This window comes from Hemicordylus capensis, chromosome 2 (genome assembly GCF_027244095.1).
Source record: "Hemicordylus capensis ecotype Gifberg chromosome 2, rHemCap1.1.pri, whole genome shotgun sequence".
Lineage (NCBI taxonomy): Eukaryota > Metazoa > Chordata > Lepidosauria > Squamata > Cordylidae > Hemicordylus > Hemicordylus capensis.
In genome coordinates, this window is record NC_069658.1 from 256,011,545 (window position 1) to 256,024,009 (window position 12,465).

Here is a 12,465-nt window from a genome sequence, read left to right on the forward strand (position 1 = left end):
CTAAACTATAGCGTTGGCAGTTAAACGAAGTCTGGCACTGCTTTCGCAGCACAGCCCAGGAGCGGCTCTTCCCTGCAGGGAAGACAGTCTTTTAGCTCCTGAACGGGCCGTGCGGCCCCTTCAGGAGCTAGTTAGGCTGGTGCTGCGTTTGCAGCACGCAGCCAGGAGCAACTCTTCCCTGCCTTCGCAGGGAAGAGCCTCTCCTGGCTGGCGGTGCGAACGCAGCGCCAGACTTTGATTAGCTCCCGAAGGGGCTGCGTGGCCCCTGCTTGGGAGCTAAACTAGCCTCCCTGCGTCTAACGTCAGACACAGGGTGTGTGTCAGGGCCGCTCTCGCGGCCCCTGATTGATCAGTGGCCCGGGTTCTTTGAACCCGTTGGCCCAATCGTGGCTCCGTCCCTGGACTAGATGCTTTTGTTTTGCCATCCATACATCTGTGGTTGCCTGCATGCTTGGGACACCACACAATGCTCAAAAACATTACATACAATTCCAAGCTTCCCTCTTTATATGGATTAGAATGGGAGTCCTCTACCGCAGCACCCAGTTCCCTTAGACTCTTGTCTTCCCAACATTTGCATGAGTACAGTGTTTAGCAACAGAACAAGATATTTGAAGGAAATGCTCCAAGACATACATGGGCTCCTCATGAAACTATGAAGCTGTGGCAGCTGCCGTAATACAAATATATTAAACAAAACATATACTGTGTTTTGGGATGCTTGTTTATCAATCCATCTTCATTTATTTCAGCAGCCTGACATCTATTCAAGACATAAGCAGCTGGGCTAAATCTACCAAAGGCTTCATCCAGGAAGTTAGGCCTTCAGGTTACTGACAGGCCGGGCTCACTTGCCATGAGCAGATTTTAGGTTTTAGATATTATATTCTATTTTAGCTTTTATAAGAGGATTACATTTATCTGTTGTGCAGCAGGAAAACTTCCATATGTCGCCAGCATATCTTAGTTTTGTGTTACATTTCTCAAAATCTTCTCTTCGAAATCCGACTATGTCTGTAGAAGGTAAAGAAAATAGCATCATCAAGACATCCTTTTAATTGGAAGATGTGAACTGGTGGGCAGGTGAGAGAAACAGAATGTAAATCAGGAGTAAATGTTGCCTCAGAATTTAAATCAGGAGTAAATGTTGACCAAAAAAATGTGTGAATTGAGCTTAATTTGTGCCAGGTCTCAGCACTGGACAAGGTTTTTAATATGTCTTTAAACAATTCTGGGATCCAAACACCTTCCATTTAAGAAAAATGTTAAGGTTGACTCATCAACCAGGTTCAAACAAAAACTGGAAACAGTTATTTAAGATCCCTGCTTCACCTTCATATAAACAATGAACATCATATAAACAATGAACATAACATAAACAACACATATAAACATTTTTAAAAATCCAGCCACTCATTGCCCGAAAGGGTGGCACAGTTTGTTTGCCCCAGCCCCCTGCATAAGCATGAGGCTGGGGTGTGAGCCGATTGGCTCTTGGCTGGGAGAGGGCGGGGCTTCCGGCCTACAGATAGTGTCGGCTTTCTCCTCCCTCAGTCCATTCTCAGCAGACAGGTGAGTTATTCCCCAGGGACAGGGGTGGTCCATCCTCCAGAGTTCTGCACTGGGGGGATCTAGTGTTTAAATCTGGGCATGCTGAGCCACACTTAAGGTTTTCCAAAACTGACCAGAAGGGTCAGGGACATGTTATTCATTTGAACAGATCTGACAACGCTGTTTTGAGCCCTGTGGGATCTAGGACCAGTGCGCAGCCCTGCGTGGGTCTGCCAGTAGGTGCCTGTTCGTTCATGAGGATGGATGGCCATTCTCCCAATTTCAGTTTTGACATTTCAGTTTATGTGCGTAAAGCCCTGCCGGCTGCGGAGGTATCCACAGCTCACCTATCATTGAACTCTTTTCAGATAGGTGCTGCCTTCGTGGCCTCTCTTTTGTGATATCTCAGAACAGCCATTCAGCGGCTTGGCTGATGGCATTCAAGCGGCTACCAGTGCTACTCGTGCTAGGTTTCTTGAGTGCAGTCACTAGTTTCATTCTTCTCCCTGAAGGACCAGCGCTGCCGATGGAGCGGGCAACGGTCTTCATCCTCGGGCACTCAGTTGTCTTCTTGGCCCCCAATAAGGCATCTGGGGCTGAACCTAGAACACAACTAGGACTTGGGGAGTGGGCATCGATCTCCTGGATTGGTTGGTGGGGTATGCGATTTGCCCATTTTTTGTCTGTCCTGCTGGAGTTCTTGGAGGATAATCCACCTCCGGACAACCTTTTGTTTTTCTTGGGGGAGAATGACCGAGTCAGCAGTCAGGGACATCTCTTATTTGCAAGGCCTGGGCTAACACTGGTGTGGTATAATGCTGGCTTCCAAATTTGATTGTGATTTGGTCTGACCTGTATATACGCAGGGTGTGGAGGGGGGCTAGCAAACCGGGTAGGATAGACAGGGCTAGGAAAAAGATCAAAGCAGACCTGACCATTTTGTGCATTCCTTAGTTGGTGGTGGGTCTGGTGCATCCTGACATTGTTTTCCCCCTCTCCTGAATTATTCATAGGTGATGGGTCCATCTTTGCCTCAGGCCATCCAGATTTTTTTGGAGGACCTACAAAAGGGATTCACTGCTTTGTTGTGTGGTTGGTGGGCAGTGCAGGGTGTTAAGCTAGGATAACCCCCTATGTGGCAGGTCCAGTGCCATGAAGGGCAGACCAAAGGAGCGGGTGGATTTTTTTAGCATTTGAAATTAGATACATTTGTGAATCTTGACACGTAGATTATGCATTCTATGTTTCAAATTACTAGCCTCACAAATGTCATATTTGAAAGCAATAGACCTTTAAGTCTGATAATGAGAGAACCTTTTTTCTGCAACTCATCCTAAGAGTCCTCTCCCATAATTTTGGAAAGTAGAATTCTTGGATAATTATTGTATTAATTCTCGGTGATTATAAAGGATTATAAAAATTCTTGGTGATTATGAAAACCCTTGGCGAATTATAAAAATGAACAGGTTTCAAAATAATACCATTATTTCTATATCCTGGTGAAGAGCCTGATACACAGAAGCCATTGTCAGAACCTTCCACGGGATGATGACCATAATAGCAAGTCAACGTTTTACCTGAAAGAAAAAGAGAAAAGATCAATGGAGCATACAGATTTGGAGTTTGAGCAGCACTGGTTTATGAGGAGCCACAGTGTTTTCTGAGCTAAAATCACCCATCACCATCCCTTTCAATATATTGGCAGCAAAGAAGCCTTCTTGAAGGGGAAACCAGAGGCTTTCCAAATCCACAGATTGATTGATTGATTGATTGATTGAATTTCTATTTTGCCTGACATAAAAATTTCTAGGTGGTGGGCAAATTAAAACATAATATAAAATATAAAACATTTACAATTCACAAAACAGATAAAAGAAGGATTTAGCACCTGTGTACATTCAGGACCGCCTCTCCTGTCCAACTTCGACACGCCCGGTGAGGTTATCAGGTGGGCCTTCTCAGAATTCTAGGCCCAGGGGAGGTATGTGGGGCCCGGGCTTGTTGGAGGGCCTTCTCTGTTGCTGCCCCCTTGTTATGGAACACTCTGCCTCCTGAGATTTGTAATGCCCCCTCTCTTCTGTCCTTTAAGAAGCTCCTGAAAACCAGGCTTTCCCAGGCTTTTAGTTTTTATCATGTGAGTGTGTGGGGGGCGGGTCTTTTTCTTTTTTCCTTTTCTTTCTTCCTCCCCCGCCACCCCTTCTTCTCTTGTCGTTGTTGTTTTAATTTATGTAAACTGCTTCGAGTCTAAGGAAGTCAAGTGGTAAATAAATTTGCTAAATGAATAAATAAAAAATCACAATAAATAAAAGCACATTAAAATTTAGATTTCAGTTAAAAGCCTGGGAAAACAGGTACGTCTTCAGGGTCCTCCTAATTACAGAAAAGGAGATCCTCTTATTTCAGCAGTGAGCACATTCTAAACCCTGTGGCAGCTACAGAGAAGGCTCAGTACCGAGTTGCCAACAAACAAGTTGGCGGCAACTATAACCGGACCTCTCCAGAAGATCGTAACAGGCGACAGGGTTCATGACAGAGAAGGTGCTCTCTTAAGTACCCTGGACCAAAGCCATTAAGGGCTTGATAGGTAATAACCAGCACTTTGTTTTTCGTTCAGAAACATATTGGCAGTCAGTGCAATTCTTTCAAAACCAGTGTTATATGGTCCCTTCAGGTGAACCCAGAAACCAATCTGGCTGCCGCATTCTGTACCAATTGCAGTTTCTGACGTATGTACAAAGGCAGTCCCAAGTAGAGTGCATTACAGTAGTCAAGCCTATCATATGTACCACCATTTTAAGGTCATTTGTCTCCAGAAATGGATGCATCTAGCGTATCAGCTTAATCTGCTAAAAAGTGCTCCTGGACATGGCCTCAACCTGAGAAACCAAGGAGAGTTTGGAATACAGGAGCACTCCCAAACTGCAAACCTGATCTTTAGGGGCAGTGTAACCCTATCAAGAACAAGCAGATCTAAGCCATCTCTTGGATTCCGAACCCCTACAGACAGTACCTCCATCTTGTTTGGATTCAACTTTAACCTGTTATCCCTCATCCACCCCAATATCACCTCCAGGCAGGCACTTAGGGGGGTCATGCCATTTCCTGATGAAATGGTACGGAGAAATAGATCTGGGTGCCATCAACAGTTTAGTAGCATCCCATACCAAACTTTCTGATGATCTCTCCCAAAAGTTGAATGTAGATGTTAAAAAGCATTGGAGACAGTATGGAGCCTTCTGGAACTACACACTTTAGCTCTCACTTTTCTCACTTCTGGAACCACACACTTTAGCTCTTTTCAGAGCAACAGTCTCCAAGTGACACCATCTGGAATCTGCCAGAGAGTTTGGAATGGAACCACAGTAAAACAATGCCACCCAATCCCACCTCCTTCAAGCGACCCAGCAGGATACCATGGTCAATTATATCGAATAGGGATGTGCAAAACAATTCTCATCGAATCTGGCCAGTTCGGGTGATTTGTAGACAAAACCCCTGTCCTCAATTGCCCAGATTCGGGTACAAAACAAATTACCTCAGATTCAGACCCCAAATTTTCTGAGATCCAGACCTCCATTTTGTGGCCAAAGTGGGTTGGGTGGTAGTGCCAAATGGGTGGAAGCTATCACCCAATTTTCAAAGAAATTGGGCAAAGGGGTGATTTTTAAAGAATTTCTGAAGTTGGTGCGTCTTTAAGCTTTCCCTCATAGGGAATAATTGGAATTTCAGCAACCTTATAGCTCTATGTGGGGGCACCAGGGTGGCCCAGAGTGGGTTGTGACGGGTGGTAGTGCCCAATGGGTGCAAGGAAGTACCACCCAGATTTCAAAGAAATTGGGGAAAGGGGTGATTATTAAAGAATTTTTGAAGTTGGCATGTCTTTGGGGTAGATTGGGGGCAGAAAAGGGATTTTGCAGGCAGAAGAGTGGATCAAGTGGTAGTGTCCCAATGGATGCCTGCTACCACCCAGATTTCAAATAAATTGGTGAAAGGGGTGATTTTTAAAAGAATAATTTCTGAATTTTGCACTTCTTTAAGCTTTCTTCCCTAAAGAATAATGGACATTTCAACAGTCCCATAACTCAATTTGGGGGGCACCAGGGTGGCCCAGAGAGAGTGGTGGTGTAGTACATATAGGGTGCCAACCACCCCCAAACCCATAAGCCCATGGGGAACTGGGTTTTGTTGTTTCTGAGGTGTTCTGAGAGTAGATTCTCTGGTAGGAAATGAGAGTGGATTCAATGACAATTGAATCCACTCTCGTTGGATTCAATGAGGTGGGGGCAGATTTGGATCCTAAACAAATTGGGAGTGATTTGATTCGAGTAGGAATTGAAATGAAAAAATTGATTCATGCACATCATGCACAACATGAATTTGCAGAAGCAATGCGGGCAAAGAACCGCTTCTTTGCCATCTGCACTGCCAGAGCATAGATCCTCAAAGGAGCTCTGTGTTGCACTCTGTCGATTTGCACTGAGTCTTCCTCTACTTGCACTCTAGTCACCTACCTTGCTGCTACAACTCCCGCAGTTCATCTGAATACCACGGGGCTGACTTTAAAGCAGGTTGGAGAGGATGCTTAGGAGCGAATGTGTCTACCACTCTATATGTCTACCACTCTATATGTTTTATATTTGCATCAGAGCACTGACAGAATCACTAGCAGAGCCAGCTTTAAACCCTTCCAAGCCTTTAGGGGATCCTATTGGATCCAATAACCTGCTTGGGCGGACCAACCTAATGGGTCCTTCACTCCTGCAGAGGTGGGTTGTGACTGCAAGTCCTACTTCAACCAGATGGTGATCCATCCATGACAGTGGGGAGCTAATGGAAGTCCCCACCCACGGGACACCACCCTGATCAGAGCAAAATACCAAGTTGAGTGTGTGACCTGCAACATGCATCAGTCCAGAGACCACTTGGGACAGGCCCATAGTCATCATGGCCACTATGAACTCCTGAGCCAACCCTGACAATCCGTTCCTGTATCTAGAACAAGTTCAGCAAAGCAATCCTCATCACAGCTGCTTTAAATTAGGTTTTGGGGAGTTCTGTGACAAAATCTAATTGGTCAGCTGAATTAACAGTAACCTCAGAACTAGCAGACAGATCTGGCAATCTCTACCATTTTCATTATAGAGCTACATAAATAATAAACCAGCATACTCCATACAGACATTCAGCAATGTGTTTCAATGGCCAATGTCCTTAACTACCAAATAAATAAATAAAAATTCCCTCAAGACAAAATGAGAAGGGCTCAGTTTCTTCTTTGATGATTTTCCCACTGACTGAACAAAGAGACTTTCAAAGAGATGATTATATTAGCATTGTAATTCCAGCATTGTTAAGAGACGTTGTTTCAACACTAGGCAAAATAAGTCGTCACACAGGGCACCAAGCAGGCAGGGGCAGTCATGGCCTGGGTCATGTGGGAGCCTGGTCCAGCATGTGCCCTTCGCTCACATGTGCAGTGTGCATTGAGGGTGCACGCATGCCTTGCTAGCGGTCCAGTGGGTGCTCCCCATCGCCTGCCCCCACCATCTCCCCTTACATCCTCACTTTGGCCTCCTCCTGCCGCTTTAATGGTGGGTTACAATGATGTTACTCATAATGCCATTATCATCTGCAGTGAAAGTGGAGTGTGATGGTGGTGGCGTGGATGAGTAGGAGGGTGGGTGGTTGAGCCAGTGGGTGGGTGTTCCCTGTTTTCCACCTGCCTGTCTTCCTGGCTGCAAAGGAGTTCACTGTCTACACTTGCCATTTTTGAAGCAAGCTATAATGATGTCATTATCGTTCGCCACGAAAGCAGCAGGTAGAACCGGTGGTGGCCAGGAGGGCTGGTGGGCATGCAGGCAATGGGGAACCTCTGACTGCCACACCTGCTGTTCCTGCTGTGGCAAGTTCATATTAAAAATGATCCCCAGAATCTCAAACTCCTTCAACGGGAAAATACGGCTACTTTTTTTTTTTGCCATACACATGCAATGTTGTAGCACTATAACACAAAGAAAAAATCTGAAAGAAGGCATCGGAAATGTGAATGGCACCTTGCTGTCAGTGTAGGGACTGCGGTATCACAAAACAGTAAGTATGGAAGCACACTTAGCAGATCCTTATTGACACTGTTGTAGGGTTTACTCTGGAAAGTGTCTGGGTGACATTGGGCCATTTGCTCTCTCTTAGCCTAGCACGAGATAAGGATTAAATAGCCTAGCCTGACATAAGGATAAAATGGCCTAGCGTGAGATAGGATAAAATAGGATGGAGAAAAACATAAAACATCCCAAGACCCCTGGAGGAAGGATGGGAAAGAAATTAAATATATATATTCATACTGCTTCAGGGATTTGGCAAGATAGTGCTTTCCTACTTTCACTTCTCCTTTTCAGTCTATGAATTCTACATCACATCCTCTGAAATAAGTTGCAAAAGCTTCTGTGATAAGCCATATCCTGCCTGTGATAGGAACACAGGTAGCTGCCATATACTGAATCAGACCATTGGTCCATCCAGCTCAGTTCTGTCTACACAGACTCGTAGTGGCTTCTCCTAGGTTGCAGGCAGGAGTCTCTCTCAGCCCTATCTGGAGATGCCAGGGAGTGAACCTGGGACCTTCTGCATGCAAGCAGGCAGGTGCTCCTCTCAGAGCATCCCCATCCCTTAAGGGGGATTTCTTACAGTGCTCACATGTAGTCTCCCATTCAAATGCAACCAGGGCAGACCCTGCTTAACAAAGGGGACAATTCACGCTTGCTACCACAAGACCTGCTCTCCCCTGGGACACTGCTAGTGAGTGGGGGAGGTCTCTTTCCAAATCTAGAGAATGATGTTCTTCTCTCTTCTTCCCTGTATCAAGATTCCTCTGCCACCACTAAGCTCTTCTTGCTTTGGTTTGTGTCCTAACAACCTCTTAGAAGTATGGCTGAGGGCTGCATGGGGAGAAGGTATAATACACTGGACACTGAATTAACTTTAGAATAAAACAAAGTCAAGTTTAATAATGGACAAGAAGTTGAAAGGTTTCTCCCTGTGCTTAAGCAGGGCTTTACATGCATAATGGTTTCTATAACAACAAAATCATGGCTTGACTACAATGTATATAAGCTATCATGTCAGGTTCTATGACAACACAAACTTCACCCACTGGCAGAAGCTCTGCACATTGTGCATGGACAGAGATATACAGTGTGACTGAGGTAGTCATAGCTGGATTATCTATCTCCTATGAACACCGATCCTGTCCTACCCTGTCCCTCTCTGGAACCCCACCAGTCTATCTCCCCTCAACAGAGCCTATCTCCCTAGAGAAACTCTTTCTAGCCCTGTCCGTCCCTATCTGACTCACTGAGCTCCCAGTTAGACAGTTTAACTGCCACTCTATGCTCCATTCTAAAGCCCCTCCCTCAGGAATACCAGCTGGGAGGCTTTACAGACGGGGCTGTTACCCCGAACACCGCTGCCAAACTCCCCTTCATTGAGTTTTGAAAAATGCCGAATTACTGGCAATGGCCTCTCCACACATCGCAGAGAAACTTCGGTGCACAACAGAAGCCTTGGTTTTTTTAAAAAAAAATGCCTCTGAAAATAGAGGATTTTTTAAAGCCCAACATAATTGGGGCTAAGCCAGAATGCTCAGCTAGGAGCCTGGGGAAAACCTCTTGGAGCAAGAACAACCATATAACTTCATAAAGCCACAAAACATACTATGAAAACACTTAATCAATTTAAAACAGAAACTTTAAACTGCCCAAACTTCAGAAATCTCCAGGTAGGGCTGGGAAAGACCCCCATTAGAAACCTATGAGAGTTGCTGCTAATCAGTGTTGACAATATGGAACTAGATGGACCAATGGCTGAACTTACTGAAAGGCAGCTTCCTACGTCTCTATATTCCTGCCACTTTGTGGATCTGTTCTGATGAGTATGTGAACCAGTAGATAATTTGTGACTTGCCTTAAAGTAAGCAACCAAGAAACAAGACCTCTCCTGTGGAATCTAGATTTATCTATCTGGATTGGAACTTTTGGGACAGTTTGCAATGTTCTCCATGGTTACATAAAAGACGGTGTGCTTGTTTCTGTCAGAATGTACTTTGCACAAGGCAAGCTGTTTAAAGTAAAAGAACACAAGCATCTGTACAGAAGCGCATGACATGGGAATGAAAATGTTGCAGATCACAGATCTGCGCTGGTATTATCAATGTTGAAACCCAAGTCTATTTCTCCTTGTCATCAACATCAGGAGATGGTGTTAGCCCCTTAAATGTATGCCTACAGGCAGGAATGGGCTGGATGAGAGATAATAAACTGAAGCTGAATCCAAGCAAGATGGAGGTGCTCATTGTTGAGGGTCATGATCTGCAAGGCAGCATAGAACTTCCTGTTCTGAATGAGGTTACACTCCCCCAGAAAGAACAGGTTTGTAGCTTGGGAGTTCTTGGACCAGGGTGCCACCCTGGTGCCTTCGACTGTGGCTGTGGCCAGGAGAGCTTTTTACTAGCTGTGATTGATTTGATAACTCCACCCTTTCTTTTATGAGAATATACTGAAAAGAGTGTTACATCACCTGGTAACCTCAAGATTGGACTACTAAAATGTGCTCTATGTAGGACTGCTTTTGTTTAGGGATGTGCGAACCAGTTCAAATTCAAACCGGGTTTGGTTCGAAGGTTCAAATTCGAACCAAACCAGCCATCAGGTTTAAGCTGGAGCTTCGAATTCGAACCAAACAGGTGGTGGTTTGATTTGAACTGGTTGAAGTGGGTTCGAACTGGTTTGAACCTCCAAATGTCAATGGGGTGGTAGCTGGCACCCATGGGTACCTACCACACAAACCCCAAAGCAATCGGACACTCGTACAATTTTTTAATGAATTTTTGAAATTTATTTTTATTTTTCTCTCATAGGGTATAATGGGACTTGAACCAGACCATTATTCCCTATTGTGGAGCACCCATGGGTGCCAATAACCACCCAAACCCCAAAGCAGTCGGACACTCCTACATTTTAAAATGAATATTTGAAATATTTTTAATTATTTTTCTCATAGGCTATAATGGGACCTGAACAAGCCCATTATCCCCTATTGCGGAGCACCTAGGGGCACAAATGTGGGGTGGGTGGTAGGCACTCAGGGGTGCCTACTATCCACAAAACCCCAAGGCAATTGGATACTCTGATTATTGGTTAATTTTTAAAATTATTTTTGAATTCCTCATAGGGAATAATGAGGATTGCAGCAAATGTATAGCTTCACGTTGAGGAGAAAGGGGTTCCTAGAGCAGAGTGTGGTAGGTGGTAGTGCCCAAGGGGAGCAAGGAAACTATCAGAATTATTTGAAAGGAATTGGGCAAAGGGCTGATTTTAAAGTGATTTTTGAATTCGAACCGAACCGGGCAAATCGGTTTTATTCACATCCCTACTTTTGTACATAGTTTGGAAACTTCAATTAGTCCAAAATGTGGATTGGTCTCTGGGGTATCCTACATTATGCCTATTCTTAAACAGGTGCACTGGCTGCCATTATGGTTCAGGGCAAATTACAAAGTGCTGGTTATTACTTTAAAGCACTGAACAGCTTAGGTCTGGGTTACCTGAGAGAGCACTTTCTCTAGAATGTTCCCACTGCTCATTAAGATCATCTGGAGGGGTCAGTCTTTGGATGCGAGTGGTTCAACAGGTGGCAACCTGGAATCGAGCCTTCTCAGTTGTCACCCCTAGGTTGAGCTGTATGTAATGCAGCTCTTATCATGGGCATGATAAGAGTATTTTCCTTGGAGACAACGGCCTTAAAGACCCATATTTTCAGCCTGACTTTTAATGATTTTATTTTCAATCTATTTTAAATGTGTGTTTTAAACTAAATTGTTTTATTATGTGTTTTTTATTTTAATGTAAACTGCCTTGAGCCACTTTAGAAACGGTGGTATAAAAATTGATTGATTGATTGATTGATGGTTAAAGATTATACTGATTTGATCTGTTTGCAGACAAATTCAGAGCACTGTTTTTCACTTCCTTCCATACAGAACCTGCACAATAATGTTAATAACTGGGCTCTGCATGTCAGGGAAATTGGAATTCTATTCTGGGATTCCCACTGCCACCATCAAGAGGCAGGCACCCGCAGGGCAACTGCCTCAGGTAGGGTGGTGGTGGTGGGGTTGGGGATCCTTTCAAAGCCGTCCCAGCACTGGTACAGGGAAAGCTGGATGACACCAATGAATCTCGAGAGCATCCAGGGAGCAGAAGGCAAGTGATGATGAGAATCAAGAAACACACCTGGAGCAACTGGCAAGCGTAGGGAAGTCTCGGGGAGGTAGTTCCTCCCAGGGTTTCTCCCATAAGAGGGGAGAAGCCTTCCTCTGGGAGGAGCTACATCCCCCCAGACATCGCTGCACTTCCCAGCTGCCCCACTTGCACTCAGTTAAAGTTCCAGCCCTGGTTGTCACCCAGGTGTTTGCTTCACTGCTGTGCTCAGGGCATCCCAATACCAGCTCTTTCCCATTTGTTACCTCACAGGGATCTCCTCTTGCTGTCTCCCCAATATCTCCAGGAAGTCCAAGTAGGGTTTCAAAAGCCTCTTCCAACCCTCACCACCACTGCCACCTCCTCCTCCTCCTTCAAGTTTTTTCCGCTTTATATGGAATAGTGGGAGTCCATCCTCCGCCCCAGCACCCAATTCCCTTGGATTGTTTAGCAATATTTACTGTCTTTTTGGATGCTTGTTTATCATGTCATCTTAATTTAATTCAGCAGCCTGGCTCCCATTCAAGTCATAAACATTTTGGCTAAAGCTACCAAAGGCTTCATCTAAGAAGTTAGGCCTTGAGGTTAATAACAGGCAGGGCTCTCTTACCTTTAACAGACTCCATATATCTTACACCAGGATTACATGCATCTGCTTTGC

The 12,465-nt window shown here is 44.9% G+C and overlaps 1 long non-coding RNA gene across 1 annotated transcript; it reads right to left on the reverse strand.

Moving 5' to 3' along the window:
- Positions 1 to 703: 703 nt before the first annotated feature.
- LOC128347158 (uncharacterized) lies at positions 704 to 7,592 on the reverse strand. Its single transcript, XR_008317410.1, has 4 exons — positions 6,063 to 7,592; positions 3,440 to 3,795; positions 3,033 to 3,128; positions 704 to 1,014 (listed from the first exon to the last, which is right to left on the reverse strand). It is a non-coding gene; the product is annotated as an uncharacterized LOC128347158 (long non-coding RNA).
- Between the last annotated feature and the right edge of the window lie 4,873 nt (positions 7,593 to 12,465).